Genomic DNA, 27515 nt, shown 5'->3' on the forward strand with positions numbered 1-27515 from the left:
GCTGCTAGCTCAACCAGCTGGGTAGGCACCTGCGTGGCGACGAGCGGCCTCTACACCGACCCAGCTAGCACCTGCGTGGTAGCATGCAGGCCTTCATGAAGGCTCCACCACCGCGCCAGCCTAGCAGCCAGCCGACATGGCGCCGCGACGCCTCGTCAGCTTGGACGCGTGTCGAAGCCAGGCGAGGCGGCAACAGCTGGGACATGCTTCCTTGCCGTCCCCGATAAAGCGAGGGGGGCACGTCGGCAGCGCATTAAATGCGTTTGTCCGACGATGCCAGAGGATAGACTCATCCACTGTACACCTTTCCACCTCCTGTGTGCCACTGTGGCAACCCCTTTTGCCTATAAAAGGAGGCCCGATGCGTCCAGGAGAGGGATTAGGATCTTTTGGGCAAGTTGCACCCCGTAGCTAGCTCAAGAACACAAGAACACTCAAATACATCCACCAAATCGGGACTAGGGTGTTACGCATCTCCGCGGCCCGAACCTGGGTAAACGATCCGTGTGCTTCCTATCAGACCTGCTCTTTGCACAACCTCGTGCCCGCCAACCGTACAAGGGATCCCAGTGATTCCATAGGTGTCGATTTCCCCCGACAGTAACCACCAATGTGATAGATTGCAATGAATCTGATAGGCAGCAATGAATTTAGTTAGCCTGCTGGTCTCTCTCTCCGATAGACGATAGTAGGATGTACTGGAATCTATGTAAACTACATTTCTATGTTTAAACTGCACAAACCATTTTATTCTAGAAACCGGCAATAGCTTTTTTTATACATCTGATTAAACCAGGCGTCTAGATGAGCATACCAATAAACAAATTGTATCTAAGCATAAGTGAATCAGGATATGTTCATATTCATCGGTGATTTGTGATATATCAGTGCCATGCATATGTTAAACTTATTATTGAATCTTACTTGTGACACATTTACAAACGGTACAATTTATACTCTACAAGGTTGTACAAATGTGCACACATAAAAATACACTAGAAACCGCTATTAAAATAATAGTTAGATATTTCTTTCTTTGGAAACCTCTAGCATGATATTGGATGAAACTAAACTATAGCTGACCATATGCAGTATATAATTTGTGTAATTGTGAGAAAAATAATTCAAAGATAATTTTTCTAAATGAATTAATTTAAATTTATCATAAACTAGTGGTGATGAGTGATATACATTACAACTGAGAATAAATAACATTGGTTAACTATAACAACTAAATTATGTGGTCAACTGTACCAACTAAATTATGTGGTTAATCATACAAAATAAATAATACAATGTATGCTCCTTAATACTGTAGTATGATAAAAATAAAAAATATATAAAAGTTTGGTATAAAAATAATATATTTAATTTTGGCCTCCACTCTTTGCCCTGCCATCGGATCTCGAGGCCGTCGAGCTTCTCCACCTATGGACAGAGGGCACCGCCGCCGTCGTACCCTCCTGGATCCACCCGGCAGAGGTTTACGGCCACAGCCCCTCGGACCTCATCGTCGTCCACCAGCCGGCCAGCGTGGCCGACAGCTCGAAGGCCTGGTTCTCGTGACCACCACCCGCCACTTGGGACCCAAGGATCAGCGGATCCGCCGCGTCGTCACAGGGGGCGAGACCTGGAAGGGAGAGCACTCCCACCCGCTTGTCGCCCTTCCCGTCCAAGTCAATGTCAGGAGCATGTGAAGCCTCACCTACAGGGTCAAGGTCGACGACGGCAAGGATTCTCGTACTGGGCATTTGATGCGGGAATACCGCCTCTCAGATGGCACAGGGCTCGTCGCCGGCAGCGCCGGCCTTGAGACTGTTCTCTGTGTTATCTACTTCTCGCCGCATGACGCCGAGGTGGCTGCCACCAAGGCCGCCAAGAAGGCGGCAGCCAAGGCCCGCAGGGACACTACCAAGGTCGCCAAGGTAGAAGAGAAGGCCGCCGACCAAGCAACAAAGTCACAGTAGAAGGATGCTAGGAGGGCTGCTGCCCAGGCACGCCGAAGGGCCTCCTCCAAGGGCCAGGTGCTGGCCGCTGCCAATGCAGCGGCGGCGGCGGCGGCCGATACTCACCCTCGGCTGGCCAGTGGTGGAGGAATGGCAGGCAACCTTGGTGCAACCCTGGTGCCTGCGGTGGAGGAGTGGTAGGCAACCCTGGTGCCTGTGGTGGAGGTGGAGGAGTGGCAGGCAACCCTGGTGTCCATGTTGGAGGAGTAGCAGGCAACACTAGTGCCCGTGGTGCAGGAGTGGCAGGCCCTGGCGCCCATTCCTCATCTCTGCTAGCCAGTGCATCCACGAAGACATAGCGTCTACTGTTGCTTGAAGTAGGCTCAGATTCCTTCCCCATGCCTGGTTCGTCCCTATCATGGAATCAAGTGTATGAAGCTCAACAAGTGGAAGGCGAGCCACACTTAAAGAAGGCGAGGAGGCTTGACTGCAGCGGGTGGTTTCTACTTGATGCACGCCACAACGAGAAGCTGGAGGGAGCCTCTTGCGCAACCGCCTGAGTCCCAACTGCTATATGCAAAGAATTCTAGCAGCTCTTGTAGTTAATAGCATAACACTTCTGCCAAGTCCATGCACCACGCTGTCCTGTCATAGACAATATGCTTTTTGAAGTCACCGAGTCGATTCGATTTATGTACTGGTAGTTTGAATTGCAGAGTTGAAGTTCGTTTTTGTACGTTGAATGCTGTTTCGAACATACATTTGTTTGCCTTCATGTTTTGCATCCCGTCAGAACATGTTTGGCAGATCTAGGTTTACATTTGTTTTGGTGTGGTGTTCTTTAATTTTGTTGGAATTTCTCCAGTGGAAACACATATCGAATTCTAGGTGTATAACCATATATTGTTGTGGATTTCAGGTTGGATGGATGGTCACATGGAAGAATTGATCTGATTTTGCTATCGTTTGTCTCTGTAGATTTTTGCTCATGCTGGGCTGTGTCTATTTGCAGATTTTTGTAGATTATACTGTTTGACCACTTATTAATTCACCCCGTGTGAGGTTGTAGGGTGCTTTAGCTATATGACTTTGGCTTTAATTTTGACAACTAGGTATGTAGGTTCTGCTCAAGAATGCTTTCCTAGGACATCTATTAGTTATACTGTTTTACAGCTCATGCATGGAAGAATTTTTTATTTATTTTTGGAGAAAGCATGGCAGAATTTTAGAATCAGTGAAAACTTGACTTCTGTAGCATGAAAAGTAGCCGACTTGGTACTGTGTTTATATATGATTTGGTATGACATTTGTTATATGATACGTTGCTCAAGAATCCATTTCCCTATTGCGGAGCATGTTTGTATCGCTGTCATTAACCTTATGGCATGTGTGACGTTGGACTGCATGGCTTGCAGTCATTGGTATGCTTAAATACTTCCAATTTTTCTCTTTGCTCCCTTCCATTATTTCCATGTGCATTAATCAGAAGGATTTAGAATTTACGAGGTTGCAATGATATAAGCATGTTCGTGGAAATAATGATATAAGCATGTTCAGTTAGTCCATGTAGGGTTGGTGTATCTGAACTTTGGAAGTCCATGTTGCAATGATATAAGCACGTACCTTTTGATATCTACTCCCTTTGTAAAGAAATATAAGAGCGTTTAGATAACTAAAGTAGTGATCTAAATGCTCTTATATTACTTTACGGAGGGAGTATTTGATTCTTACTTGCGCTTTGCAAGATAGGACCTGCCATTCATGATACAGTGTTCTTGAATTATTGTTCTTAGTAGCAAGGTTTACATTCGACTAGAACCTAGTCAACCTACAAAACTATGTGCCGTGTTGGCATTGCGAGTATTTCTATATAGATTTCCTTCTATAATCCTCTGTGGGTATGGTCTATATTGCTTGATATGTATTGACTCAGACTGTTTGTCTTGTTGCAGCTTGTAGAACAACTAGGTTGTTGAAATTTTATGCAGGTGTGCTTCAAACAGAAGCACAACAACCAGCCTCTTAATCCTGCAAAAAGCAAAAACCCAGCCCCTTAAGCAGTGGTGTTTCTAAAATCACTTTGTTTTTGTATTTGATTCAGATGAGGATTTTTCCTTTTTATTTATCTCTGTTTCGGCATAACAGATAATTTTAAGGCATCTCTAATGGTGTGACAAAACCTTTCTCTGAGAGCCATCATGTAGGATTTTTATTGTGCTGGCCACTTGGTTTTTGCATACTGTCCCCTGTTGTGGTGTTTCTTTGTAGTTCTTTATTTGTCGGTTGTGTTGTTCCTCTGCAGTTCTTCATTTGTCGGTTGAGTTTGTCACTGGTTGTGTTGTGTTGTGCTTGCTATCCTGTTGCAGTCTTCATTTTTTGGTTGAGTAGGCCGCAGTCGTTGGTCGTCTTTCAACATGTATTATCCTTTAAAATCTTGGTATGTGGTAAGCGCAGTCGTATTTGTCAGAAAAATGGATCCATTGTTGCTCTCAAAGCACTTAAGCGGGGTAGGGCGAGTGTACTGCATCTGTATTTGTTAAGCAGGGTAGGGCCAGTGCATTGCATCTGTGTTTGCGGCGAGTCTTGGGATGGTTTTCTTGCTCTTGAGATGCACATTCATGAATCTACTTGTCTCTAAACAGTATATACTTAGCAAAAGTAGACCTCACAAGATTCATTCTAGATAAAAATAGCTGCACCCAGGATCCAAGTTGCTGCACGTTTGTGCAATACCTGACTCTCGAGGATGTACTATGTTGTTAAAAGTAGATGCACTTGAGGAGTTGGGTTCTGTTGCATTTTGTATTCGGAACTGTTATTTTTCTTCTGATGCACATGCTAATATATATACTCCTCTAGAGAAAGGTATATGCGTATGACTTTTTTGGTTTTGTGTTTGTTGTTATAAGTTGCATTTCTTATTGGGTAGTTTGGCTTGTGGTACTGAACTGCTCTTATGTTCCAGTAATGATAAGTGAAATAAACTGCCTTTTGCATTGGAGAAAGAAACAAATACGCACATTTCCGGTCGATTTAGTTGTTGTTTGTAATGTTGTAATTTTTATTCTTGGTTGCCTTCATCCTTGCATTCATGAAGAACGTTCTTGTTTTGAACATTTCTCCTACATACTCTACATGTTGAGGCATTTCTCATCAATATGCATGTTGTTGATAATTAAATATCCTCCAAAATGACTAGTGTGCTTATTTTTTTAGGAAATACTGGTTACAAAAAGTGGTTGCAACCAGGCTCAGATGGCCTTTCTCTATTCACTTTCTACCATATTTTAAAATTAATCCATAAGGAGATGGCATCAAATCTATCTTTTGTTCGGTTTTGTTACTTCAGTCTTGGTAGTTATATTTAAGTCAAGTACATTTTTCTTTTACAGGTTTTGTTACTGCGAGTACATTTTTCGCTGTTCACTTTCTACCAATTAATTGTTGTTTTATAGAAGCTTACACAGTTTTTGAGTTCCATTAATGATGTTTTGGTTTTGTAGGAGTATGCTCTTTTGGTTGTCAGTATCAAGGTGGAGCTCCCTGCAAAAGAATGTCAGGATAAGCTTCTACATTTTTAGTTGGTAGATTAGCATGCATGAACTCAGGTTCCTTTAGTGAGGATGTGGATATCGAAACAAGACTGGAGTAGGCATTGGCAGAAGCAACTCATAACAGTAAGTGTTTGCTGTCAGTCATAGACGTGTGCATTTCCATCACAAAAAAATAAAAAATAAAATAGACGTGCGCATTTCATATGATGAGTGTGTTGATGACTAGTACCTGCAAATGTGAGCACTGACATGGGTATGGAGTCTACTGCTACTGATGATGTGTTCCCCGACTAGAGTATGGCAGAGGATGTCACGCTAGAGATGCAACAGAATATCACAACAACTGCTGCTAATAGTAAGTCTTTTTTGTATGATTCGTCTTTGGTGTGGAAATACTTGAACACATACCTACTGTAATTCATGTTTCAAACTGTTGAAAGGAAAGAATATCTCGTGACACCGTGCAAATGGTTTCAGATGGGAGGCGTGGCGTGGGTGTGGGCTCGGAATCAGATGGTGGAGTTTTCATCGATGAAATGGGCATGGAGGCACTTCGACATAGACCAAGGCGCCAAATAGCACTGGAAGACAAGGGGAAAGGGGTCATGGAGCCAGAAAGTGAACTAGAATCCTCGGACAGTGACGGAGGATGGGCCAACTTGTCTTGCTCGCATAGGAAGGAAGCATGCAAGGGTCATGCGAAGGCATGGTAAGGACATTCAAATGTTCTGAAAATATCTTTATGCTGGTGAATTGGGGCCATAGATAGTTGGTTTCTGAGATAACTGACTGTCCACATGCATCAAATTACAAAGCAGCCGCCCCCACCCCCGCCCACCCCCCGCGCGCGTGAGTGATAAGTGTTCAGGGTATGTTTGCATTAAGCACTCTCGTTATAAAAATTTGCAAGTATGCCTTCCAATGTACCAACAAAGATGTGTTTGGGTAATAAAGGTTTTGAGGGACTGCTTGCACCACCCCTGGCAGAGATAAATGGTACTGGAGATCATTTCAACATACCTGGGCTACCAAATGCAAACAATGCAACCTTAGGTATATCTCCCCAGCATCAAACCATGAACAACGAGTAATTTTTCACATCTTGATCACAAGGCTAACATCCATCTGTTGTGGTTGTAGGTGTTTTACCTTGATACAACAGAAGTAGAGCAAGGAAACCCGAGGACACCGGTGAGACTTACTTAGCCCTGGCTCGGATGTGAGCGACGGTCACAGGGAAATACTAGACATGTACCATGAAAGCCCGATAGAAGAAACAAAGAGTTCAATCTGCACTAGAAACTACTGAATCGCTGTTTGCTACGTCAGTGCAGAACCTGTACGAGGCAAATGGTAAGCTTTAAAGAAAATGCTTCCTTTGAGAGTCGCAGAACCTAATTAAAAAATGGTGATACGGAACTCCTGATTCATGTGTGCTCAGTGATGCAGTGATGGAAGTCATTCATCGATTTGGTAGCAAGTGTGCTTGTGACCCATACAGGGATAGGCAAAATTTCGTATTTTGACCCGTTTGGTGTAGTTTAACAAGATCTGACCCCGGTCTAATAAAATTTCAAGATTTGACCCTTTTGCTACCGCCGGAGGCCCTGGCGGTAGCGATCTACAGGCTACCGCCGCGCCTCCCGGCGGTAGGTTCCCTGACGCCGTCTGCTAGTAAATGGCCGTAGACATGTGGCGAAGGGACCTACCGTCGCCGACCCTGGCACCTACCTCCGGGATGTCTAGGGTAGGGTCCTGGATAAGGTTGTGTGGGGTGGGGGCTGTGCTTCTCCCCCACCCACTCATTCACCCCATTCCTCTTTTGAGCTCAAGCTCTATCCCCTCTTCTCCCACACCAAATCACCCACTAGATCCCCCTCCATTGCTTGAGATTTGTCCCGTGGATCGTGGGCATTTGCATCACCCAAGATACCACTCCCATCCCCCCTTCATTAGGTTGGTTGAAATCATGCATTTTGCTCATTTTGTTGGAATCACTAGTTTATGGTTTTGTTGTGGTGAAATCAATGTATATGATGCATTTAGGGTAATGTTTGTGCTTTGACAATGTATTGTGTGACTAGCATTGTTTGGGTAGTAAGAAATATCATTTAGGGTTTTGTTAGGGTTAGGTTTAATGATATGGTTAGGGTTAAGGTTATGGTTAGGGTTAAGGTTATACTTAAGTAAATGCCTATATCACGAACGTTATAGTAGTTAGCTCTCGAATTGTAGCTCGATCTAGTCCTAGGGTTATAGTTTTTTTTCAAGAGACGGTTAGGATTTTTGCCTTGGATGACCATTATAGTAATCCCTCGACTTGTAGGATGGGATCGATCATATTTGTTGAAACTTCGGCGGAGGCAGCGGCGAAGTGTGTGTTGGGTTTCATAGTAATTTCAAAAAATTTCCTACGCACACGCAAGATCATGGTGATGCATAGCAACGAGAGGGGAGAGTGTGATCTAAGTACCCTAGTAGATCGACTGCGGAAGCGTTGACACAACGTAGAGGAAGTAGTCATACGTCTTCCCGATCCGACCGATCCAAGTACCGTTACTCCGGCACCACCGATTTCTTAGCACACGTACAACTCGATGACGATCCCCGGGCTCCGATCCAGCAAAGCTTCGGGGATGAGTTCCGTCAGCACAACAGCGTGGTGACGATGATGATGTTCTACTGACGCAGGGCTTCGCCTAAGCACTGCAACGATATGACCGAGGTGGAATATGGTGGAGGGGGGCACCGCACACGGCTAAGGAACGATCACGAGGATCAACTTGTGTGTTCTAGGGTGCCCCCTGCCTCCGTATATAAAGGATCCAAGGGGGGGTTCTGCCGGCCCTAGAGGAGGCGCGTAGGAGGAGTCCTAGGACTCCCCACCCTTTTCCTTGTCCAAGTAGGAGAGGTGGAAGGAGAGAAGGAAAGGGGGGGCGCCGCCCCTCCCTCCTTGTCCAATTCGGACTAGGGGGAGAGGGGGCGTGCGGCCTGCCCTGGCAGCCCCTTCCTCTTCTCCACTTTGGGCCCATGAGGCCCATTAACCCCCCGGGGGGTTCCGGTAACCCCCCGGTGCTCCGGTTTTATCCGAAACTTCCCCGGAACCCTTCCGGTGTCCGAATATAGTCATCCAATATATCAATCTTTATGTCTCGACCATTTCGAGACTCCTCGTCATGTCCGTGATCACATCCGGGACTCCGAACTAACTTCGGTACATCAAAATTCATAAACTCATAATATCTATCATCGTAACGTTAAGCGTGCGGACCCTACGGTTCGAGAACAATGTAGACATGACTGAGACAAATCTCCGGTCAATAACCAATAGTAGGACCTGGATGCCCATATTGGCTCCTACATATTCTACGAAGATCTTTATCGGTCAGACCGCATAACAACATACGTTGTTCCCTTTGTCATCGGTATGTTACTTGCCCGAGATTCGATTGTCGGTATCCAATACCTAGTTCAATCTCGTTATCGGCAAGTCTCTTTACTCGTTCCGTAATACATCATCTCGCAACTAACTCATTAGTTGCAATGCTTGCAAGGCTTATGTGATGTGTATTACCGAGAGGGCCCAGAGATACCTCTCCGACAATCGGAGTGACAAATCCTAATCTTGAAATACGCCAACCCAACATCTATCTTTGGAGACACCTGTAGAGCACCTTTATAATCACCCATTTGCGTTGTGACGTTTGGTAGCACACAAAGTGTTCCTCCGGTAGACGGGAGTTGCATAATCTCATAGTCACAGGAACATGTATAAGTCATGAAGAAAGCAATAGCAACATACTAAACGATCGGGTGCTAAGCTAATGGAATGGGTCATGTCAATCAGATCATTCACCTAATGATGTGATCTCGTTAATCAAATAACAACTCTTTGTTCATGGTTAGAAAACATAACCATCTTTGATTAAAGAGCTAGTCAAGTAGAGGCATACTAGTGACACTCTGTTTGTCTATGTATTCACACATGTATTATGTTTCCGGTTAATACAATTCTAGCATGAATAATAAACATTTATCATGATATAAGGAAATAAATAATAACTTTATTATTGCCTGTAGGGCATATTTCCTTCAGTGTGAACGTGCAGTCATTGAGGAAAAGATGGACTTGTGGGTCAAAGCCGTCGATGCATTGAATGCGGCTTGTAGATATTTTTCAAAGTATTATGTGTCGAAGTGCGACGATGACAAAGTTAAGTTATACCAAGCTAAAGAGAAAAACATAAGAAATCTTAAGAAGGAAGAGAAAATTCATAGACGCGCTCTTGCAAGGCAAATTGCATTGTGTGGAACAAGGGATAAAGTGAATGAGACGGACTTTAACAACCCTGGCCAGATCATTGACTGGCTAGTTAGGCAACCATCATCGGTGATACCTAGTTGGGCAACTCGTTGGGCTTGGGTCCGTGAAAGAAATGATGCCATTTGTTGCAACCCGGGCCATACGACAAAGATGTCTTGTTGATGGACTAATAGAGGGGGTTGAAACACATGATGTTGTAGTGTCATTTGGACTGTAATGGCATGTACCCTTATCATTTATGTGACCTATGTCATTTGAACCAGTGAGAACTTTGTGTATTAGGTAATTCTAAATAAGTTATGATTTGTGTTTGTTTTGTATCATTTGAGTTAAGTTTTGTTATATTCCATTTCATGTAGCATGGAAAACAGGACCCAGAGATGAAGATATCATATGAGAAGTGTTGTGCCATTGCATCTAAGAGTCTGGCGGTAGCATGTGAGAAGGTTGTAGCGGAGCGACAGCTTGGTATCAAGAGGGATCTTGAAGCATGGTTCAAGAGCAATGATGAGGTAAATGCGGCCATGATGGATTTCAACAAGTATCCTTTTAAGGAACCTTCTGATCTTAAGGAGATAAAAGTTTTCCAGAGGCTTGTGAAAGAAAAACAGAAGATACTTAATGAGCTGCATGAGATAGAATATGCTTGTAGACAAGCTTTGGCAATTGAGATTGGGTTCTCTGTCAGCAAAGGAGAATTCCACAAGCTGGACTTGACAAAACCCGGACAGGTCATTGGATGGGCAATCACACAAGGCATGTCAGAGATTCCGGAACGCCGTGCTCGATGGGCCTGGTTTGACGAAACGAAAGGTGTGTTGGAGAATTGGGCGGGGTCCTCGGATTATCAACTGAAGCCTAATCCTGATCGTGACGAACAAATTGAACGTCTTATACATTTTAGATCTTTTTTCTGTTGTAGAAAATGTATGCTCGAGCTTGAGCTTCTAGTTTGAACTCATGTCATTCGAGTGGGTAGATGTTTTAAGTCATTTGAACAAGTGTCATTTGTGGATGTAATGAACTATGCTCAGTTATGTATGTCTTTGCTACTCGATCATTTCTGGATGTCATTTGTGGATGCTTAGTTTATAGAAGTTTGTAAGAAATGGAAATGCAATGAGCTAAAAATAGAAAGTGAAAGGGGCAGGTATCAGAACCCTACCGCCTTGGGATCCGGCGGTAGGGTTGGCCAACCTACCACCATGAACCTAGGCTGTAGGGTACCTACCGCCAAGAACGCTGGCGGTAGGGTGGCCAACCCTACCGTCGGAAATGTGGCCGATTTGGTCACAGGAGGCAGCATAGCAGGCCGTAGGGTGACCAACCCTACCACCATGCAGACTGGTGGTAGGGTGGCCAACCCTACCGCCGAAAATATGGCCGATTTGGTCACAGGAGGCAGCAAAGCAAGCTGTAGGGTGACCAACCCTACCGCCATGGACCTTGGCATTAGGGTGGCCAACCCTACCACAGAATATGTGGCCGAATTGGTCACATGAGAGGCTACAGAACATGCCGTGGGTGACCAACCCTACCGCCGTCTCCTTTGGCGGTAGGGTGGCCAACCCTACCACAGAACAGGGGATCGTTTCAGTCACATAATCGTTCGCCACCCTACCGCCAATTCCTATGGCGGTAGGATTTCATATCCTACCGCCAAGACGTTTGGCGGTAAGGTGCAAAGCAGAGTTGAGTTTGCTCTGTTTTTCTTCTTCATCATTTCAAGACAAGTGAAGTCACAGCAACAATACAACAAATATAGTTCATGACATAGTTTCATCACAAGTTCCACAAATCAAAGACATAGTTCATGACAGGTTTCACAAATAAAGTACATAGTTCATGACAGGTTTCACAAATCAAAGACATAGTTCATCACATGTTTCTCGAATCGAAGGCATAGTTCATGACTAGTTTTTTGAAACGAAGGCCTTATTGGGTCACACGAGGCCATTTTCCTTTCTTGTCGCGTGCCTCATCCTCCTCTTGGGCTTCACGAGCCCTTGCAAGCTTTCTTGCTCTCTCCTCTTGACGAGCAATCTTCTCCTTACGTGCCCTCTCCTCCTCACGCTTCTTTCGCTCCATCTTATTCTTTTCACGACGCTCTTCATCCAAGCCTCTCTGAAATGCTTCTTCAAACAATCACTGCCTCCTTAGACAATCTCGATGTTGATCTTTCTTAACATCTTTTGGCACATCTTGATCTATCCATGTGAAGTACTTACGAAGTGGAGGCGGCGACTACGTACGAATAAAGAACAAATGTGGTCATTAGTAAGATAGGTTCAAGTTGTAGCAACGGTTGAATACTCTTTGAACTTGAACAACTTACTGGTGGTACATCATAGGCGTGAGCTGGACAAGGACGATCATAGGCATAGTTGGGACAAACAAAATATCTTCTTCCTTTCGACCGACCATGATTTCTTGCGGTCGGTGGATACCTTAACTTTGCAAACATCTCCACACCAACATGATGGAGTTCTCATATCTCTATCCTTCACCTTATCCTACTCGGCATCTGTCCACTTGTCCGGCAAGTCCTCGCGGTTAGCACACAGGGGCCTCGTCATGGAACCAGAAGAAGCCATGCCTATAAAGAAAAATTTGGTTGTTATTAAAGTAAAATAACATGTATATATGCAAGAAAAATAATAACAAGACCGAATTAAGCCAATAAATTTAAGTACCATTCACATTATTTCAACCATTCGGGTACCACTCCTACCTCCTCGTGTGCCACCTGTACCTCCTCCGCGGGCACCAGTTTGACTAGTGGGATCCGGAGTTTTGGCATCGGTCTGTGGCTTTTTTGTGCATTTCCTAACATTGTGTCCCGGCTCGTCACATTGACCACAACTATTGATGTCTGGTGCCTCCATAAAATGGCTGCTACCAAATTGTTTCATTCTGGTGTATCCAGCTAGATCATCCATGTCACCCCTAAACCTCTTCTTTCTTCTTCTTCCCTTTGTAGGAACCATGAGGTCGGGGTCAGGGACGATGTGTGTCCCATCAGACTCAGGCCACTATGACTGATCGAGGAAGGGATGAAACCTAGGAGCCCATGTCAACCTTGTTCGTTCCAATGTGAACTCATGCAACCGCACGGTGGTACCATCGGATACTTTCAAGTTTCTGAACCTTGCGGTGGTCATCACATGCGAGCAAGGCAAATGATACTTGACACCCTTGAGCACATCGTTGAAGCATTCCACCATGTTACTTGTCATGTCTCCGTATCGGAAACCTCCTTCGTCGTAAGTACGTGACCACTTATGCTTCTCCAACATGTTACTTGTCATGTCTCCGTATCGGAAACCTCCTTCGTCGTAAGTACGTGACCACTTATGCTTCTCCACTAGCACCACGCCATTAGAATTTTTTTTTCGTTTTTTTCTTAATCTCAGGTCATTATGGCTTAATCTCGGGTCAAATCGCACTCCGTGATCAAACTTCCCGAAAGGTCACCCATCCTCACACTACTCCAGCCCAAGCACGCTTAACTTCAGAGTTCTATCCAACCCCAGCAACAGCTCACTTCACAGGCACTTGTTGATATATCTAGCATATCAATCCTATTATACCTTGTTGATGTCTAGGACTTTGTTCATGTTCATGACTATGATGAAATTTTGAAAATTATTTCAAACTTCCCGGTCATATTACGTATCATTTTTTGAAAAAAAAAATCAAAAAAAATTTCAAAACCAACTTTTCTTTTCTGTTACTAGTGGCGCACCACATCCACGGTGCGCCACTAGTAAGTTTGAATTTTTTTGCCTCTAGATCTTGGAAGCCCCATAACTTTTTTCGTGTTAGGTTTTTGGGGATTTTGAAAATGTTTAACGGGGTAGATGATTTTTCATATAAAAAACTTTTTAATCCGAGTTCGTATGCAAAAGTTATGCCCATTTTACAAATTTCCAGAGAGATTTTGCAAATAAAGTCGAAATTCATATTTGTAAATTTTCCCAACAACTAGACCACATATCACATGGGAAAATTATTTTCTTTTATTTTTTTGACATTTTATCATTTTCTTTTATTTTTTTAAAAACTGAAAAGGCGGTCAGGGGGTGCATTCGGTGTAAGTGGTGGCCAAGTTACTAATGGCGCACCGTGGCATGGTGCGCCATTACTAGTTCAACTAGTAATGGCGCACCACTCCCACGGTGCGCCATTAGTAGTTTTGAAAAAATTAATTTTTTTTACTAATGGCGCACCGTGGATGTGGTGCGCCATTACTAGTTAAACTTAGTAATGGCGCACCACTCCCACGGTGCGCCATTAGTAGTTTTGAAAAAAAATTAATTTTTTTATACTAATGGCGCACCGTGGAACTAGTAATGGCGCACCACTCCCACGGTGCGCCATTAGTAATTTTGAAAAAAAAATAAATTTTTTTTACTAATGGCGCACCATGGATGTGGTGCGCCATTAGTATTTGGACACTAATGGCGTACCAACACATGGTGCACCATTAGTATATAGTAATGGCGCACCACATGTCTGGTGCGCCATTAGTGTCAATTCCATCTATAGCCCTTTTCGTAGTAGTGCCCCCTCTGTTCTTCTCCAACGCCTTGAATAGTTTATCATAGCGACTTTGGAGCGTGTCGGTGTTGAATGCCACACAAACATGGGTAAGATCTTTGCAAATCTCCTTACTCTTGCATGCACGATAATAGTTTGCCACGAAATGCCTCCTGCACCAACGGTGTTGGAGCTTTGGATAGCCTGGAATGTCAACTTCTATTGCTTTGAGAACCCCATGATGGCGAGCCGATATGATGCACACCTCTCTTTTGTGGCCAATCACCTTCGTCCTCACATGATCCATAAACCACTCCCAATTATCATCGTGCTCAGAAGGCACCAATGCAAATGCCACTAGCAACACATTATCATTGGACGAGTGAGCCATTGCTACCATCAACGTGCCCTTGTACTTTTCGGTCAAGAACGTGCCATCAATTGACAAGACGGGGCGGCAATGCCTAAATGCATCGATGCATTGCCCAAAGCTCCAAAAAGCTCGATGAAACACTCCCTCAATTGACTCGACCCTATGGCGCATGCCCGGGTTCCGATGAGCAATGGATCCCAACATTCTCAGAAGAATATTGTACGCGGCGACATAATCACCATGCAACATCCTTATAGCGTTTGCCTTGGCCATCCACACCTTTCCATACTTGACCGGGTACCCGAATCGTTTGAAGACCGAACTCATGAGGAACTTCACCTTCACGGGTTGGATCGTGGGATATCTCATTCAACAATTTGTAGCCTAGATACTCAGACATGATTTGGCGGTGTCCCTTGCTTCGGTCCGCTTTCTCCGGCGGTATGCACTCGTGGGTGGCCACACAACTCTTCAACTCCCATTGCCCGGTTTCCTTGATCTTTCTTCCATGGACCTTCCGGTCAAGAACTATGTCTTCGATGGTGTAGCGCGTTTTTTGGTTGGAATGACCAACAACGAACGGCCTATGGTTCCGAATAGCGTAGTCACTCAACCATATCTTGAACTCTTGAAAACAACCAAACTTGATCCGTTTCTTCAAATGAGCATTCTCATCCTCACCCGGTGGCCTTGGATCACCCATCCTCGGGCAAGGTGATGGTTCGACCGAGCCCAACCTCATGCCACCATCAACAACGGCCTTGTCGGCAAGACTAAGATCATGAAACAAAGAGGGTCCTCTTTCCTTGCCATTGACCTTCTTGTAGACTTGATTTTCTTGCGCCGTGAATCCATCCTCACCAATTCTTCCATTGGACCCTCGTCATCCGACTCATACCTACACATACGGCTATAAGGGAGGTTACAGTCCATGTCCTGTTGATGCACAATGACATCCAAGTCACCAATGGGATTGTAATGAATCTCTACTTGTTCCGCATACACGTCATCTTGAGCAATAGCATTTCCATCAACATGAGCAATGGCATCTTCATCAACATGAATATTTGCATGTTCACCAACATTAGCAACGGCCTCATCTCCAACATGATCATCACCTAGAAGAACTATGGCTCTAGCATTGATGTCCTCTTCATTTGGTTGGCTACTTGGTGGTTGGCTACCCGCATTGTGGTCATACACCACGACACCATCATGTATTGGGGAGGACACACTCCGGTTCAAGTCGAGTAGTGGCCGAGGAACTTCAACCTTTGTGGCAAGTAACTCAAGTGACTTGTCTTGTGATCCCTCAACTTTCTCCTTATACACACCCAATGCAATTGAGAGGTGATGGGCATACTCTTTAATTGGGATTTTACTCCCACTCCCATATCATACCGCCCAATAAGCTTCACGCCATCACTTGGGCTAATCCAATTGAGGACGCTTCTCAATTTCACGACAATATCATCATAGCTCGGGATTGTGTCAAAAACCATGGCCTCCTCCCCTTAGTCGGCATTTCCATCCATGAAAGCCGCCTTGTCCAAATAATGCACATTCACTAGTTTGTCCATCTAAAAACAATGGAACAAAATTGAGTCATCCATGGACCGGCCATTTCATATGGATGAACTATCTAAAATATATGATTTGAATCAAACAACTAGTATACCTTAATCATAGCACTAACCCTAACGCTAACCTAACTAAACCCCTAACACTAACACTTAAGCTAGCTTGCCACAATAAGGATTGACACAAATTACTTAGGTCAACCATAAATGCGCCATAAATGCAAAACTAGAGGAAGAACTAGGGGTTGCAAAACTAGTTGATTCCAACAAAAGTAGATGATTGCACCCAACCATGAAGGGGGGATGGGAAAGGTACCATGGGTGATGCAAATGCCCACGATCCACGGGACAAATCTCAAGCAATGGAGGGGGATCTAGTGGGTGCTGGGGGGGGGGAGAAGAGGGGGAGAGAGTGAGAGCTCGGGGAAGAAGATGAGTAGAGTGGGTGGGTGGTGAGTGGGCCCCACAAACCTTATCCTCCAGGACCATACCGCCATAGACCTCGACGGTAGGGTGTTGGAGCCTACCGCCAAGGTCGGCGGCGGTAGGTACCTTTGCTACGTCAGCGCCTGTTAACGGCCAAACGGCCGTCAACGGAACCTACCGCCAGGAGGGGCGGCGGTAGCCTGTAGATCGCTACCGCCAGGGCCTCCGGCGGTAGCCGAAAGGGTCAAATCTCGAAAAAAATTCATACCGGGGTCAGATCCTGTTAAACTACGCCAAAAGGGTCAAAACACGAAATTTTGCCACAGGGATACTCGAGCTGGATACAGGCACGAGAGGGCACATGGCAACTGTACTTGTGCATGATGGGGGCAGTCACAAATACTCGTTTCTTGCAATGAAAATCGTGCATGCTAATTACAGTCACTAGTCATCAACCCGTACTGCTGCACGGGCTAGTACATTTTGAAATAAAAGCATTGATTATTGCAGACTTTATATAATACTTTTTTTCAATGAATCATTTTGCTATTTGAATGTCGTGAAGTATGTTTTTTTTTTGGAAAGATAATTGTGCATCACCAAATCGCGGTGTATAGTTCTATCAGGATTGTCGTAAGATAAAAATATTTCTTTAATTAGGTTTAGATAAGAGGGTTGATTACTATAACACTCTCGTGATATGTACTATAGAAATACTTTTGTTTTAACAAATAGCCAAAGTTTCTTCTAAATGATAGATCGATAACCAATCTCATATCTATTCTTAGTGTTTCTATGAGACGGTTCTAGCTACAGATGTAAGCCAAGCATAATACATTCAGTTGGCTTGGAGTGTAAGAATTTTTATCAATGTGAACATGCAACAATTGATAACTGAACAACTCGGTAAAAACTACAAAAATATATAATACTCAGGACAACGATAAAACAAACCTCTTTCTTCGAGAGCCTCAAGCTTTCAGGAACCTCGATGAAGATCTCCCTAAACCTCCCTTGGACCAACCACGTATTTGTTGAATCAGGCCATGGCACATTACCCTATTTTGCTTGGTATTCTTCAAGATCCCACAAAACACGAATTTTATGTTATTATTCCCTCTTTTAGAAATCAGCCATGAGTAGTACAGACTACAGAGAGATGAACATGTAAGATACCAAATTTTCTTGATCGGATATCCAGAATTAATCTGATTTGTCGGCAATTAATGATAATGGGTTACTTTCCTTCATCATAGATTCGTGGGAATAGGGAGTAATGGGTGAAGAATTCCAACAATGTAGAGGAGGTGCACGAAGCCACAAACCTGTGGTAGACCGTAGTTCCTCCACGGTATCCTGACCAACAGCGGCGGCTGACCGATCTAATTTGAACTGCCGTTAGTACACATCCGTCCACAACATCGGCAATTGCAGTCTGATCGGGACATGGATACTGAGATAGATAGAACCTCCTCAACTTCATCAGCCAACATGGATTGCAACATGCTTGGGACAGAGAGGAAATTCAATGGCTGGAGAGGAAGAGATCGGGGATATTTGTTAGATGGGTATACAAACCTGAAGGTTTAGATTACATGGAAATTTCATAGGTGATAGGCGAGGAGGAACATGAGGAGAAGTGACGCTAGGGTTCTCTCGTGGACGGGCATGGTGATGCGTCGGTGGGCTGGGATCGGACGTGACTCATGTATTGAGAGAGATTTTTTTCTTGACAGGCCGTGGAAGAGTTTCTTTTCTGGACGTGAAGAGTTTTTTCTTAAACCTGGCTGTGAGGAGTATGCCAACATGGTCCATGTGGGACATAGGGCATGGACTCCTTGAGTACTTCATCCTACGGCTATAGATAGGCAACATGGAGATCGTGCGGTTAATTAACTTAGTATTATGAGGATTAACATGGAGTCTCGATTAGTGCCTCCAATTAGTAAATATAATATAATACTCCCTCCGTTCCGAAATAATTGTCGTTGGGGGGGTTCCGACCAGGTGAAAACAAGTGAAATTACGAAATCGCTCCCCCCCCCCCCCCCCCCCCCCCCCCCCCCCCCCCCTCCGATTTGAAATCGCTCGGGCCGTCGTCTTCCTCCGTTGCTCGTCCTTCCCCGCCGGCTGCCTGCGCCGCTCCAATCAGAGCCCGATCCCCTCTTTGGTCGCCCTTCCCCGCCGCGATCAGAAGCTCCCTCACCGGCGGCCGCCTTTCCCCACTGGTTGCCTGCTCCGCCGCAGCTCCAGATCCTTCCCCGTCGGCCGCAGATCCCTCGTCGGCCGCCTCCCTCCACTCCAATCGAGAGCTCGAGGTCAGCCGCCGCTGCTGCTCGCTGCTCCTTTCTGCTCCTGCATACGCACAGTAATTTTGATCAGAATTGCTTGGATTTCTGCTGGATGAACACAGAGACAATAAACTTTGATCAGAGGTTAACATTCACTGGAGTAGAAGGAGAAACAATAATTCCAGGATGAATTTTCAGTTTATCCTCTGAAAATAATGATGCAGATTGCAGTCTCCATCCAGCAAGGAAGGGGAACAGCAAAAAATTAGGCAAGAGGAAATGGGGAACAGCCTCCATCTACCAATCAATTAATCAAGATTTGGTTCATCCTTATCTTGTTCTTCCTCCCATGAGGAAAAATTAACTAAGCAGGGACCAGTTCACCCAGACAGAACAGTGGAGCTGCAATGAATAGATGGAGAAGCAGAGCAAAGCTCACCTTCGGCTGCTCCTCCATGATCTCCACCTCCTCCTTGAACTGGTCCCAGGGCTGCTGCGCGCCGGCCTCTGCCACCACCTCCATCGCCCCCTTCCTTTCAAGCAGCTAGGCTAGGCTAGGCTAGGCTAGGCAAGGGCCAAGAAAACTGACTTGAACAGGTCCATCTGTCCACCTGTGAAAACAAAAGCAAGATTGACAAATCAGCAGAAAATTGACAACATCAGTGAAGCCGTTAGATGTTGCTTAATCTCTTAATGGCGTCTACTGACATGCTTTGACAAAAAAAGAACAGCAATTCAACCTTGCTAAGCTTAGCGCTCCTCAAAGAGGCTGTACTCCAGAATGTTAAAGTTAGAAACATAAGCATACTTCATCTGTTTTTTCTCTAAAAGAGAAGATAAATAGTGTAATTCTTGATCTTAAATACTCTTCTGCAATCAACAAAATATGATATGCACAACTGGGAGAACTGTTGGAATACAGAATGTAAATGCATGTTGACTAAACCATACCTGAAGGTATAAGCCAGAGTAAATAGCAATTAGCTTAGTGTTTTCTTAATAAGTAAGAAAATGTTCAGCATCTGATAGGTCATTTTGTGTTTTCAATCTTGGGCATCTAATGGTAATATATTTATATTTGGTTCAGTTGTAATGGGCTGAGATACATTGCAGTAAGAGATAATGGGCTGAGTATAAAGCTAAGGTACGCCTTTGGCGTACCCTCAAAAAAGATTATGCACTAGAGTTCACTGCATACTTTGTTTGCCTAACTGGATCCGAGCAACTTGAGGGAGGAAACTGCCACTGTTATGATAGATTACATAGAACAGTGACTATGATGACGAGTCTCCTTGAACCTGATAGTAGTCAGTATGGAGCTCTTGTCAACAAACTCCCTGATACAAACGTCTCCATTTTCCATCAAGTCCTCACTGCATTCTACCATTATCAAAATATTAATAGAGAATTAAGACTTCTTCACGCTTGAGTGATGCTGTGATGGATACTAGAGAATTTATAGTACTAATGACCTGATGGATGGGACATGGAGAATATGTGAGTACAGCCATCTTCCTTTCCTTTGAGGAGATCCTAAGCCAAAAAAACATAGACATAAAATCTCAACATCTCATCAACATAGACATACAAAAACCACTTGTTGTTATTGTTGTTGTCAGTTAAGTGCTTTTGAAAGCATTTTGCATAAAAATTCAGTTAAGTGATTTCAAAAGCACTTTGCTGAATTTTAATGCACATAGGTGCATAAAAATTCAGTTAAGTACTTTTGAAAGCACTTTGCTAAATTTTAATATCTTCTACTTCTACTTCTACTTCACTCCACCTGCAGAAGATGTGGATGAAATGGATGAAGATGCAGAAAATGAAATGGAAGGACATGTAGGAGAAGAAATGGAAGGAGATACAGGAACAATTGTATTCGTAGCAGGAGTATCAAGATTCAGTTTTAGGCTTTTGTCAGTTGGTCATAACATTTGAGGCTAGATATCCTACAGGTTTTAATACAATGGTCAACAGATAAACATAGCTGGGCATCCTTTGTGCCTGCTCACTCAGAAACATGGTTGTTGGACCATCTCCGTTATTGACTCTGATGATCTTGATTGCTTGGACCGGCAAGAATTAGAGAAAGAATTCAAATCAAGTGTAGCTACAACAAATCGCAGCGGAGAGGGCTGCCGAATCGAATCGAATCACCTTGAACTTGAATTACTTCATGGCTGGCTGGGCATCTTCAAGGAGCGCGTGGCGGCAGGGTGCAGGAGACGGAGCGCCGGACCAAGCACTCCTCTTCCTCCTCAGGGTCGTCGGCGACCCCGACATGTTGCGCTGCCTTGCGAGCAGCCCAGGTAGCGGCCACGGCCAGGACGAGGGCGCGCGGGTCAACAGGCCGGGACTGCTTCTCGACAGCAGGGAAGAACAGAAGCCCGCTGCGCCGCCGTCCTCCTCCCACTGCTCCAGAACGGATCGAGCACCGCCGCCCGTGTAAAAATATCATCTTTGACCGGATCGAGCACGGCTTCTGCTGACGTGGGCGGGAGGCGGGCGCAGCTGCTGCTGTCCGCCTGTGCTGCTTCTGGTGGTGCGGAAGGAGCGGCCGGCCGGAGGAGGGGATTGGGACGGGGAGAGCTGGAAGCTCGGTGGTGGTGCCGCGACGTCCTGGTGGCGCTGGGGTGGCGTGGTCGCTGGAGGAAGAGGCAGTCTCGGTGGGTTCGTCCTCATCCGGCTGCTCCAGCTCGTGGATGGGCGCCAAGGTGGGGGTCGTCGGAGCTGGCGGTGAGCGGTGGTGGGCAAGGTGAGGTCGACGGATCTGGGGTGGGGAGGAGGCGAGTGGTAGCCAGGGGCCTGTCGGGGAGAGAGCGAGTGCGAGGGCAAAAGGGGAAAGCGGAGAAATATTACAACGTGACGAAAAATGAACTGGTTATCTCCAGCGACAATTATTTCAGAACGGAGGGAGTATATAAGATATAAAATATTTGTTGTGGACAATCAAGCTGCATGCACAGATGCCTCGCTTAAAGCTTCAAACAGAAATCAACAGTAAGTGATGTGTCGATTATGGTGTGCTCAATACTGCTCTCATCATCTTTTTTTTTCTTCTTTTTTTGCGGGAAGCTCTCATCTATTGTGATAATGGAACTCAACATTAAATCCTTGTTATATTCTTGCCACCAGATGTAAGATTTGTGATCTCTACACCCCCAGAGCACTGTGATGCAGGCAGCTCATGCTGTGCAGGAAGTGCCGGTCCCCCTGCATGAAGGTACACTTGATAGAAAGTGCAAGTTCAGTTGATGATTTTTCATTTATTGTGTCCTATGCGAGAATAAAAGTTTGTACTTTTGCAGAGCTAGATGGAGCAAGTATTCAAGCAGTGTCGTACAAGAGATAAGGCCACTATTGAATGCTATTTCAGGGCAGGTGCTTCGAGCCTCGTGTAGTCCACATTGGAATCTCAAAAGGCCTTGTACTCCTTTTGTAAACTAATATAAGATCATTTAAAACACTACTTTAGTGATCTAAACATTTTTATATTAGTTTCTTTAGCAACGGAGGGAGTAGTAGAAGAATAAAAATGCATACAAAGTTGTCGCTGCCAGAAATTTGATTTTCATTGCAGTTGGTTACATAGATATTCCAGCCCCATTACATTAGAACCACGATTAACTAACACGACTGCAGAAGTGGAAATCGACACTCTACTTAATTAGCACAAGACATTGAACTCGACCGTTTGACTAATCTAAGATACTTGATTTGAGCCATTAAGCGGCCATGACACAGCAGGTGCTAGTTGATCAGGTGGACCATGATTAGCAGCAGCACGCATGCAAGCACTATCACCGTCCAGTAGCAAGCAGAGTAGTCCACCCCAGAATCACAGCAAGGCGTTGCATGTCGGCTGAACAAGCTGAGAAGCCATTCACGGTGGCGCCACCGGATTGCTCCGAGACTGCGGCGGCAGGTTGTGTGCCTTGTGTACAGCACGGGTAAGCTCATCTCCTCGCTCGGTCCGAATCCTCTTCTGGTCAAGAAATGCTGCTTGTTGTGCAGGCGCTGGGCATGGATCTGTGGGAGCTCTTCCTCGTTCGATTTTCTTTTTGGTAAATCTTGCTCGTTAGATCGATTGGAGGTGGGGATCGAACTTTGTCGGAGAAGATTAGGTGGTAGGGGGCCGAGGCCACAATAATTGGGCCAACTGTTGCCGTTAGTACAGAATCTTGCTTGAGGTGGCCCAGCTCGTCTAGATTTTCCCGAGCCGGTTTGACGGGAGCCATTAGTTAACGAGTGCTTTTTCGGAATCCTCGCAACGATCAGCGCCACTTGGTACGCCCTCAATCATTCGTCACGTGTCGCCCTCTGGGCGCTTCCTCCGAATTTTGTTTTTCTTTTAATTTTTCCACACGCGTTTTCGGCTATTTAAACGGTTTTTTCCGGGTTTTTTGACTTTTTGGTTTTCCACCGGTCTTCTTTAGCTTTTCGATCAACAAAAAAATCTGAAAAAAAAATTGCGCGAAAAAACCCGTTTTTTTCTTCCCTTTCGCGAGAGTTACGGTTTTGCTTCCGCGAGAGTCACGGTTTTGCTTCCGCGAGAGTCACGGTTTTGCTTTCACGAGAGTCACGGCCGTGCCTCTCGGAAACGGAAAAAAAATGTGTTTTTTGTTTTTTCCTTTCGCGAGAGTCACGGTTTTGCTTCCACGAGAGGCACGGTTGTGCTTTCGTGAGAGTCACGGCCGTGCCTCTTGGAAACGAAAAAACCCCTTTTTCTGTTTTTTTTTCTTTCACGAGAGTCACGCTTTTACTTCCGCGAGAGGCACGGGTGTGCTTTCGCGAGAGTCACGGCCGTGCCTCCTTGGAAACGAAAAGAAAAAAAACGTGTTTTCTCTTCTTTTTTTTTTCCTTTCGCGAGAGTCACGGTTTTGTTTCCGTGAGAGGCACGGTTGTGATTTCGTGAGAGGCACAGGCGTGCCTCTTTCGGAATGGCAAAATAACCCGTGCTCCCGGTTCGTTTTTTCGTCTTGCTTTTTTCGTGAATTTTTTTTGTCAAAACCTGTCAACATGGGATCTAGTTTTGAAGATCTCGACGCGATGAATCCAACGGTGAAAACAGTTCGAGATTTAGACGCATGGTTTGAGAGATAAAACGTTTTGAATAAACGGATATACGAAAAAAGAAAAACTTCCAGGTTGGGACAAGTGACGCGCTGCATGTGCACCACTTGTCACAATCTAGGGAATTGGAGTGATCTTTGCAACGAGTACTCTTCAACTAGTGATTTCGCGATTTGACAGAGGCCGACGGCGTTGCGGTGTCAGACGTGGGCCACCGACACTGTTTGTTAATATAAATACACGCAATAGAGCTGGGCCTATACGGGGAGCGTTGGCTATCCCGAGAGATAGGAAGGGTAGCGACAACGTGTGCATCTGTGCCCGAGCACAGAATAGCACTTTCGACTTGCCAGGCCCAATATGGCACTTACTTTCTCTGTATCAGCATAATCTCAATTATTTGTTATTTTAATATTCTTTCGAAAAGGTTATTCATGCTGGTTAGTAGGTAATGTATTGATTATTCAAATAGACTGCTTAAACTTATTGATTTTCAAATTGGCATTCCATTTAGTTTTGCCATCCGTTTCTACGGGCAATGCGCTACAAGCCTCACTTTTCTAAACCTTCAAGTTTCTCAGTTTGTAAGTACAACCCAGCTGGATTTTTTTAAAGGAACCCAACAGGAATTAGAACTGCTTCTCCAATCTTTTTTATGTCGAACCATGCAGGAGAAATGCAATACATGTATTATACTTCCTCGGTCCCAAAATAAATGACTCAATTTTATACTAACTTTACACTAAAGCTAATACAAAGTTGAGTCACTTATTTTAGAACGGAGGAAGTATTAAAGAAGAGAAGGTTTACACGAGTGGTAAACATCCACAAAGCTGGAAAGAACACACACCCAAATCTTAGTAACTAGACGACTGAAACAAAGCTACAGTGATCCCCACTAGTCAGTGGCGATTCCATGTGTTGGCTGTGGGGTCAGCTGACCCCACAGCTTTCAAGAAAAATAGCCTAAAAACACTGTTCATTTACTGTACATCGTGAAGAAAATTTTCCAGAAAAATAGCACTGACCCCACAGATTCTTGAGGCTGGCCTCGCCACTGCCCCTAGTTATTTCCATGTCTATCATGTTTGGCAACAATGCACGCCACTTGTCCCAAATCAAACTCAAAATCAAATTCAAACTGCAAGTCAAAATTTATTTCTTCAAACAGTAAAACAATATGTTGGTAATATTACAAATAATCCCAAAGTAATTTTCCTAAAGAAATTAACCATGTTTGAATCCCCAAAGTGCCCCTAGCCATATTTAAAGTGGTCCAGTAGCAACTAATTGGGCCAAGAAATAAAAATATATTTTAATTAGCATTTCCAAATAATGTGATACTTTGTTTAAAGCTCCAAAATACTTCATAGTATTTATCAGCCAAGTTTCATGTTTAAAAAGAATTCAATTGTTTTGAAAGAAAAATACAAAACAGGAGAGAAAATGAAAACAGAAAAAGAAAAAAAACTAAGAGAAACTACTGTGCGGCTAGGCCTTACCAAACCACAGAGCATCCTAGCCGATCCTTGCCGGCCTTCCCCTACCTCCCGCCACACCCTGGCGAAGGCTGCGCGCACGCCATGGCCACCGACGCCGCACACCCATCCAGAGCCGCCCCAGCCCTATTAGAGCACCCCTGGACCTTAGATCTCCCTCCCTCGCCTCGTTCTGGAGCATCACTGAGCTCCACCATCGCCGCCTCCTCGTCATAGCCATGGCCACTAGCCAGCCCTCGCGGAGCCAACATGTCCAGGAGATATGGGCCTTCCTCCTCATCGTCGACGCGGAGCAACGCAAGCTGGATCGCCCTGCTTCATCGCCATCGCCACCATCTTCGCCGCCTCTACCCGACTACCACCGTCGTTGATTCGCGCAACACCGAGCACCCATGGATTGGCCGCACTGATTTGAAGATCAGATTCATCGGCTGTGTCTAGTCGGCCCCTGTTTGAATCACTTTCCAAAAAGTACGTCGGCCCTTCGCCCATGAAAGGGTCATGAGTTGCCTCTAGCTCATGAAGGAGGAAGGGCATCTCCATGTCAGAAGTTTCGGGAACGGGAATCGTGCCCATGAGGTTGGAGTCGTTAACAGACAATCCCATAGGTCCTTTGCCGATCTCATAGCGGAACTCTAAATGAAAGCACTAGTGTGTGTTTGAAAATTGGCAGACCATAGGGGAGGGGGTCCCAAGCTGTGGATCTTGGACATATTGTAACATGAACCAAGAGACAATGTTTACCCAGGTTCGGGCCTCTTGATGGAGGTAAAACCCTACGTCCTGCTCTTGTTTGTATTGATAGAGATGTATCAAGTACATAATTGATCTACCTCGAGACCGTAAGATGTGTTCTAACTCTAGGGCTAGGTGAATACAATTGTGTTGAAGTCCCCTCTACAGGCTAAACCCTTTGGCTTATATACACGCCAGATAAGGTATCTAGGGTTACAAGGTTGGTATCTAGGCATGGAGGCGGTAGGAGAAGCCTTGGAGTACACATCAAGTCTTCGGCAGACGTAGTATCGATGACGCCTCCGGTGCATGGCTTCCGGAGTCCACCTTGAGAGGGATGAGGGCCCACTAGCCCAAACCGAAGAGCATGGGCCGACTAGGTTAGTACCCACCAATCAAGGACACCGTCAATAGGCACAGGCTCATTCTCTGCACTTTGCTCAGCACTGCCCGTGCATTTTCTTGGACTAATAACAGGTGGTAGATGTGCTACGGGGAAATGCAGTACATCATCTTTGTTTTCTGACATAATACTATCATCATGGTCAAGAAATATTTGTAACGAATGGTACCCCATTCCTACAAAATCACACATTTTGTCTGTGTCATCATCATCTCTTATCTGCCTGGGCCCATTTCTTGTAATATCAAGTAATGATATAAGGTAATAGGCCTTGATTCTCCCTGCCATTTCATAGCCAAGTTCTTCGACCATATGCTCGACAACAAGATTTGACCAAGTGTCCACGTGAAGATAATCATACCAAATCACCTTCCCATTCACATATGCTCTGTTCCCTCTAGTACCAAGGAAATAGCCACATACGTACGTTGAACTCAACAGAGAAATTCAAGCTGCGGGAACCTACATTAAGCACGGCAAACATCCAACAAACTTGAATCAAGAAATTTCACCAACAATCCCCTCGGAAAACTCTAACAAACCCCTCACAAAATCCTAATCAACTGCCATGACTACAAAAAATCCATCAAATCTAGGTTCGGTCGACAATGCGACCTAATATAAGACAAAATCACGGTTCCAATCATCAAAATCGACCAAAAATCAACCCCCCCCCCTTTTGATCGAAGAAGGGGAAGAGGGGAGAGGCATAGCCTTACCGTACACAGGGGGATGAGCGCTGTCGCGTCGACGAACGACGGCCATGGTGTCT

The 27515-nt window shown here is 45.0% G+C and overlaps 1 long non-coding RNA gene and 1 pseudogene across 3 annotated transcripts; one reads left to right on the top strand and one right to left on the bottom strand.

Moving 5' to 3' along the window:
- Positions 1 to 1383: 1383 nt before the first annotated feature.
- Positions 1384 to 2147, top strand: LOC125519568 (annotated as a pseudogene).
- Positions 2148 to 18671: 16524 nt separating this feature from the next.
- On the bottom strand, positions 18672 to 21890 carry LOC125523434. 3 transcript variants are annotated; one of them, XR_007290229.1, is made up of 5 exons: positions 21191 to 21890; positions 20506 to 20566; positions 19774 to 20406; positions 19473 to 19644; positions 18672 to 19097 (listed from the first exon to the last, which is right to left on the bottom strand). It is a non-coding gene; the product is annotated as an uncharacterized LOC125523434 (long non-coding RNA). The 3 variants fall into 3 exon arrangements; XR_007290227.1 differs by having other exon boundaries at positions 20232 to 20406; positions 21191 to 21885; XR_007290228.1 differs by having other exon boundaries at positions 20232 to 20413; positions 21191 to 21885.
- Positions 21891 to 27515: the final 5625 nt, after the last annotated feature.

Source organism: Triticum urartu, chromosome 7 (assembly GCF_003073215.2).
Source record: "Triticum urartu cultivar G1812 chromosome 7, Tu2.1, whole genome shotgun sequence".
Taxonomy (NCBI): domain Eukaryota; kingdom Viridiplantae; phylum Streptophyta; class Magnoliopsida; order Poales; family Poaceae; genus Triticum; species Triticum urartu.